Here is a 7,752-nt window from a genome sequence, read left to right as displayed (position 1 = left end):
CGGGTTGGGGCGGGTGCTGGGCGGGAACCCGACTCCGGGCCGGCGCCCCGCCCCTGCGCAGATGGCGGCTGTGGGTCCGAGGCCGCTGCTGGGGGCTCTGGTTTCGGCCGAGAGGGGCGGGGCCAGCGCCAGGGGCGCCGGGGAGATCGCGGCCAATCACGGCCCGGCCCGGACGCTGCCCCCGACCCCGGCCGCCAATCACTGCGTGGCCCGGCCGCCCCCGCCCCGACGCGTCCTTTGTTCCCGCTCCCCTTTGCATTCCCCGGCGCCCCGCTCCGGCCCTTCGGCTTCCGGCCCGTGCGGACCCGCCGAGTGCACGCGCGTGGGCTGCTCCCGCCCCAGGTGCACTTCGGGCCCTGCCGCAAGGCACCGGCCCGCGAGTGGCTGGGCATGCTCGTGTGCCCTTGGCGGCCCCAGGCGCTCGGGATGGCCTGGCCAAAGCCCCGGAAGAGCCCTTTGGAGGGACTGAACTTTGACCACGGGCGGAGGGCAACAGAGGAACCCAGGACCTGGGCAGTGTCCAGCCCGGGCCCCGCCTTCCCTTCCCGGGCCACGGCTCTCCTCACTCAGCCTTCTTGCTTTGCCCACACTGCTGTCCTGGCCCCGTTGCCTTTCACGTACCGACTTCCTTTGGGGATGCACCCCCCACCCCGGTTGTTGTCCCCTTTGGTCAGGGTCTGTGGCCTCCCCAGCAGAAAGCCCCAGCGCTCCGCAGGGCTCACGTACTGTGCAAGGGGCCGTCAACAAGCCCTGGTCCCCACGCTTCTGCGGGCACTGCAGGCCTGATCTTGGTTCCGTATGAGGCTGTGTGGAGGCTCTGTCACTCACTGAATCGGAGCCGCGGTGTTTTCAGCGGTGAAATGGGCACGATTATAGTACCAGGGTCAACTCTGTAACCCAGGTCAGAACTACTGTAAGGATTAAAAGAGCTGGCCAGGCATGGTGGCTCACACCCGTAATCCCAGAACTTTGGGAGGTTGAGGCGGGTGGATCACGAGGTCAGGAGATTGAGACCATCTGGCCAACATAGTGAAACCCCGTCTCTACTAAAAATACAAAAATTAGCTGGGCCTGGTGGCATGCACCTGTAGTCCCAGCTACTTGGGAGGCTGAGGCAAGAGTCGGAGGTTGCAGTGAGCTGAGATTGTGCCACTGCACTCCAGCCTGGGGACAGAGCGAGACTCTATCTCAAATAAAAAAAAAAAAAAACTAGAATCTGCAAAGAACAGAATACCCAGCTACCTAGCTAGGAGCCTTGGCACCCACACAGGCCCCACCCCTGCCTCTTCCTAATCCCCAGGTCCAGGGGACACTCCTGCTCTCCCTCTCTCTCCTGGAGTTCCCTTCCTAGACCTCTTTGCCTTCTGCTCAGGACCCCACCCTCAGCCCCTTCTCCCCTTACTCTCTCCACCTTCTCCTAGGCCAGCCAATCTCAGACCTCCCTGCCCTGCCCCCACCTCTCTCCTGGGCCCCCTGGAGATATCCCTCAAACATCTCCAACTAGTTTTTCTCAAATTCAAGCACCCCATTGGCCACACCTGTTTGTGTTTCTGTGAAGGACTCACCATCCTCACCACTACCCAGGCCAGAGACCCACATGTCCTCCTCAGCCTCGTGGCACCCCACCATATGCTGGGGCCAAGATGCTCCCAGGCCTGGCCTGCCCCGTTCTCCCAGGTCAGCGCCTTGGCCCACGCTCTTCTACTTTTGGCCTGGTCTCTTAATCTGTCCACTAGCCCTCTGCCTCCACAGTCTGTAGGGCCCACTGCCGGGAGGGCTCTCCCACACTGCCCTTAGCATCCAGTCCCAGCTCCTGGGTGTAACTGACTGAGCCCTGCCATCTGGCCCTGCCTGCCTTCCTGTTTCAACCACAGGCACACAGGATTGCTACAGCTGAAGCCCGTGAAGCTAACGAGGAGGTTGGGAGTGGGTCCACCTTTCCCCCGGCCCTAATAGAAGCAGGGCTAGGCCCTGGGGGCAGTCAGAGGAACAGCCGAGGCGAGGCGGGGAGCAGGCTGGCTCTGCAGACAGGCTCTGCAAACAGGCACACAGGGTGTGAATCCTGGCTCTGCCCTTGCCCTGCTCGGTGACTCTGGGTTAGTTACTCACCCACTCCGGCTCTCACGGTGTCCCAGATGGGTTTCATATCACCGGCTGGAGGAAAACTTGGGACCCAGGGCCAAAAATGGTCAGGGCTGCCTTCCCTCTGGGGATTCCCCAGGGCCCCGGCTTCTAAATCACCTGGTGGGGGGTGAGGAGAGGCTGGGTCTGGTATGAAGGAGCCAGTTGAGAGGCACTGGGGACAAGGGGACGAGTAGGGCGGCTGAGGGGGGCTGAGGCTGACAAGAGACCAGCTGCTGTTTGCACACAAACCCCAAGTTGATAATGAGTGCAGGGGCATGGGCAGGGCGGGGGAAATGGCTTGGCAGGAGCCTCTGCCAGCTGAAGAGGCTGCCCAGAATGGACCCCCTCACCCCCGCAGACCCCAGTTCTGGGCTCTCACTACCCACTCCCAGCGCATAAATCTGCTTCTGGGCCTGTAGCATGGAGGGCAGAGGGGCCCAGTCTGGGCGATCTGGTCCCGCTAAGCCCAAGGCTTAAATCCTCTTCTAGAGCCACATGCATCCTGAGCCCTGCCCTGGGGAGGCCCTAGTCATGGAGCTCAGGACCCCGCAAGGAGCTGGGAGCAGGCCTGGGCTCTGTCTCTGAGCTCCTGGTCAGAATGAAGGCCCTTGGAAAGGCTCTGAAGAAGAGCGGAGGCTTCCAGATGTGAGGCCTTGAAGAGTCCTCTGCACTGCAGCCTCCCCAACAGGAGCAAAAAGGCAGACCCAGGCATGTGGGGAGGTTGGGAAGCTCCTGTCAGCCCCTTAGCCCCCAGTAATGCCGGGAGGGCCCTGGGTAGTCCACCAGATAGGATGCGGACAACACAGCCAAAGAATGAACTGTCGCAGTGGCACACGCCTGTGGTCCCAGCTGCTTGGGAGGCCAAGGCAGGAGGATTACTTGAGCCCGGGGTGTTGGAGGCTACAGTGAGCCATGATTATGCCACTACATTCCAGCCTAGGCAACAGAGCAAGACTCCATCTCCGAAAAGAAAAAAAAGAACAAGCTAAGGAAGACCAGCCGGGCCCCTCGGGGTGTCAGGAGTGGGAACCCCCCCATTTGCTCACCCCCACCTGCTGAAGAGTCGTGGAAGAGTTTCCCTTTTTGTGACCCCAGGGCCCTGCTCTGTTCGTCTGTGCTTGCACCCCCAGTCCCCACAGTCTGACTAGCCTGTTGGCATCCCCCCGGGCAAAGAGCTGCCCCATGCCCGAGGCTGGCTTCTGCCATGTGGGCTGTGGGCGCAGCTGACAGACTGTGCGTGCAGAGACCGAAAGCACGTGCTCCTGCTGCTGCCGGGTGCCAGCCTAGCAACGGCTCCCAGGGGCCGCGAGAGGTGGCGCCGAGAGGGGATGGCAGCTCTGGTACCCTCCCCACAGCGCTGCCTCCTAGTTCCCGTGCTGCTTGAGCTCCCTGCCAACACCTGCTCCAGGAGAGGGTCAGCCTGGCACTAGGCCCCAAGGACAGCAGAGGACCATGGCAGCCTGCACACCACAGAGGCCTCGGTGGGCTTCTGCTGGGGCCAGTCCCTAAGAAACCAGGGGCTGAGCTTCAGGGGGAGCAGCAGGGAGGAAACCACTCTGTGTGAACCAGGAGCCCTGCTCTGGGCAGAGCACGGTTGGGGAGCAGGAGGGTTCCCTTAGGTGCCCTTTTTAGACACTCACCCCATCTCAAGGCCAGAGTGAGACTGGGTGTAGCAGGAGGAGAGGGAAGTGGGAGAATGGGACGGCAATGAGAGAGGTTGGGGGAGAGGCACACAGCAAGGAGGCGGTGGGGGGGGAGAAAAGGGGGAGGGAGGGGGCAGAGGGAGGGAAGTAGGGAGAGGAGGAGGTGGGGAGGGGAGGAGGAAGAGAGGCTTGCAGCCAGGTGTTGGAGGGGCCTTGAATGCCAAACAAGCAGTTAATCCTGGGGTTAGGAGAAGCCACAGAAGAGAGACAGAGCAGGAGGGGGACCGTGGCCACAGGGCAGTGAGAGGAAGCCAGAGGGGTCTGTACTGGGGGAGCGGTGCCCTCCCACAGGGGCAGCTGGAACCCAGGCCTGGTTCCTACCTGTGCTCGAGCTGTTGTGGGCAGCTAGGCAGCTGTGATTTGGGGCAACATGATGGCCTGTCCCTGTTTCTGGGAGGGTGGGATAGTATAATGTAGGCAGAGCTGTCCTGGAAGGAACTGCTGTCAGCGGTGGGGAGGAAGCGCGGCCTGGATGGGAACTCAGGCTCCTGAGCTGGAAGGGTAGCCCCAACGTGTCAGAAATGGGCACCTTTGGCTGGGTGCAGTGGCTCACATCTGGAATCCCAGCACTTTGGGAGGCTGAGGCGGACGGATCACCTGAGGTCGGGAGTTCAAGACCAGCCTGACCAACATGGAGAAACCTCATCTCTAAAAGTAAAATAAATAAATAAAAATAAAAAATAAATGGGCACCTTTGCTCACTTCCCCTCCTGGGTGTTGGGGGCAGTGGTGTCCACAGTGAGCACTGGTGGGCTCCTGAGGGGCCCTGCCTGGCACTGGTCACACAGCTGGGGCCACAAGCAGTATGTGTCCTCGATCCCAAGTGTGGCACAAGGCATTGAGGGGAGGGGCTCGGCCTGAGTGGGCACGTGAATGAGCAGGAATGGGGGAGGTTTGAGCAAGGGCCCCCGGAGGCAGACCAGTAACCAGCATGAGGGGCTCCAGAGCCCTAAGAGAGGCCTGAGGACCACCAGGGAAGAGGCGACTGGGAGCAAGGAGCCAGCAGAACGCCAGGTTCTAGAGGGCAAATGAGACTTGATAGGAAAGGCGTGCTGGAGTATAGAAGTTTTCCTCCCATGCCTGAATGTGTGCCCACGTGACTGCCCTGGTGTGCCTGGATGAGTGTGTGTTCGGGATGCTTTCTCTGGGCTGGAGTTCACAAGCCGCCACAGGGCCCACCTCACTGCAGGGCTTCCAGGCCACCGGGCCCTCAGGATGGAGCATGCCTACTTAGGACCCCAAGGCCAGTGCCAAAGAGGCCAGCCCAGTGCCACCCGGAGAGGGGACCGAGCTGGCTGGGGCCCCAGGCCTTACCCAGCCCACCCTCCGAGGCCACAGAGGAGGCATTGATGGCACAAGAGCGCCCAGAGGCCACCGCAGCTGGTGCAGCGTGGGCACCGCTGGGCCTTGGAAGGGGGAGTTGGGATGAGTCTGTACCCTGGGCTGCTGCCAAGCAGGCCCCTGAACCCGGAGGTGAGAGTGTCTGTGGTCAGCCTATGCCCTGGGCATCCTGGCCTCCGGTGCGCCTGGGCAGGCAGGGCTACCTAAGTCAGAGCCACACACCCATCTGTGTGTGTTGGCAGGAGGCCACGGATCCCCAGTCCACCCTCACCCCCACTCAGACTTCTTCTGTGACCCTTCCCCGCCAGGCAGCACGGGGGCCCCTGTGCCCGGCCCGCTGTGAAGCTCTGGCCTTGCTCCTCACCACTGGACTCCCAGGGGGCCCCTGTCCTCCCACCTCTCCTGCTGATTTGCTGCTTTCCTGTGCCTTGGGCCTTTGGGCGCCACCCTCCTTCCTCAACCAACTTATCTGTCTGTCCAAGGCTTTACCTCCCCATCAAGCCTCTAGGCGGGCCTGCCTCCTCCATGGAGCCTTCTAGGATTGCTGCGGGCCATCTAGGGCCCCCAGGAAGCCTTGTGTTTTGCAGGTACCTCCAGGGGAGCTAATTATCATGCTAGATTCGGATTTCTCACATGCAAAGCTCCTTAGGGAACAGAGCTGAGCCCTACATTGTCCTCCCTTTCTCCTTGTAGGCACTGAATAAATGTCACGGTGGCTGGCGGACCACTCTGCCCTCTTCCTCGTTTCCCTCCAATTTTCAGGCATGTTGTCCCCAAGTCAGGCTCAGGTAAGTGAGGACCTGCAGCCTCCCCGGCCTCAGCCTGGCTCCGTTCACACCCCACAGGGCCAAGCCCAGGCGGACACCCACACTCACACAGACATGCACCCACACAAACGTACAAAGAAAAAATGCAGGCCGTGCGCGCAGGAGACACAGACGCATGCTCACAGATTCACACACACACTCACAGGCACACGGTGCACACATCAGACACAGGCATTCCTGGACATATTGGCAGCCACACGCACACATAGACCCGCTCACACACAGGCACATACACAGAACACACAGGCACACACTGGCATACACCCGGCCAGGCCTCAGGTGCTGGAAGAGGAACAGCTGATCAGGGACCCGGAGCTGCCACCTCCTCCCTCAAGGAACCCCCAGGCGGGCAGAGGGCGCTCTAGGCTCCATCCCTACAGGCCCCACCACTGGAGGGCGGGGGGCTGGGAGGGAGCACATGGTTGCCTCCTGCCCTCCCAAGCCAGGTCCCCTTTGTTTCACCATCCCCCAACTCCTGGGAGGCGGCTGCGCCTGGGGACCACCTGCGACTGTGCCTGGGGACCGAGAGTCCTGCAGGGCCTGCTCGGTTCGGTTGTGCTCATCTCAGCCCGGGAGATGATCCTGGGGGCTATGGAGCAGTGAGAGGACCCAGGCTCGAGGCAGGTGCCCAGCACCAGGGCAGCAGCCAGGTGGAGAGCCCGCCTATCAGTCACGGTTGTTCCAGCATGACCGTGGACCTCCCAGAGCCCTGCAGTCCCCCACCCCTCACAGCACAGCCCAAGGGGCCAAGGGTGCCTGCCCTCTGGCCTCCCCATTGTCCCCTTGAGAGCTTGTTAATGAGCTGTCCCATGGCGGGAGGTGAGGAGGGGCTCCCAGATGCCGAAATGGGAGCTGGGAACCCCAAGGGTGAGCCCCTCAGTCTTCCCCGTCTCAGTGCCCAGCTCTTCTGGCCTCACCTTTCAGCACCCCCCTTCACCCCCTCACCCCAACTTGGAGCCTTGGAGGTTATGCATGGGAGTCATTGAAGACCCACCTCTGCTACTTACAAGTTAAGAGCCTTGGGCGATGATTTAACCTCCACAGCCTCAGTTTTCTTATCTGTAAAACAGACATCTTTAGCAGTCCCTGCCTTGCAGGTGGAGCTGGGAACAAACAAGGCAGCGCATGCCGAGGCTGGGTATGGGGCCAGGCCACGGTGGGTGGACGTTGGCTGTTTTCGCCTCGGTGATCGTTGTGTGCTGAGTGCTTTCCTGGCTGAGCCTTTGGGAGGGTGTGTGGACCCCAGCAGGGAGCCACATAGTATGTGTTCACTAAACACAGGTACAAGAACTGGAAGGGGGCGGGGTCAGCCCAGGAATGCCACACTTGTGCCATCAGCCGACAGCCAGCATCAGGGAGAGCCTGGCGAGGTGCCTGGCCTTGTTTTCTAAGTGGTTCATTTCTTGGGACTTGAGTTTCTATTCCTGGTAGGGCCAAGTTCTGGACCTGGCGATGGGCCTTGGCTGAATGAGGTTCCTTCTCCTCCTCCTTCCACCAGGGAAGGAGAAGGCTGCCCCTCCCCACCCACCTGCCCCCGCAATCTCCTTCCCAGTTGCTCCCATAATTAGGCTCTGTGCAGTTCAAGAAGGGGAGCCTGCACTGCCTCTCCTCTCCCGGCTTCATCAGACCAAGGGTCGGGGGGCTCCCCTCCCTTAAGGGTGTTTCTGGCCCTCCCCAGGGCAGGCAGGGAGCTGGCCAAGCCTGTGGCAGGGAGGGGGTCCTGTCCACGTCTTAGGGTCCCTTGCTAGGAGTTCAGC

The sequence above is a fragment of the Aotus nancymaae genome, unplaced genomic scaffold, assembly GCF_030222135.1.
Source record: "Aotus nancymaae isolate 86718 unplaced genomic scaffold, 86718_ANA_hifiasm-v0.15.2.pri h1tg000008l, whole genome shotgun sequence".
NCBI classification, from domain to species: domain Eukaryota; kingdom Metazoa; phylum Chordata; class Mammalia; order Primates; family Aotidae; genus Aotus; species Aotus nancymaae.
Note: the sequence above shows the minus strand (reverse complement) of the source record.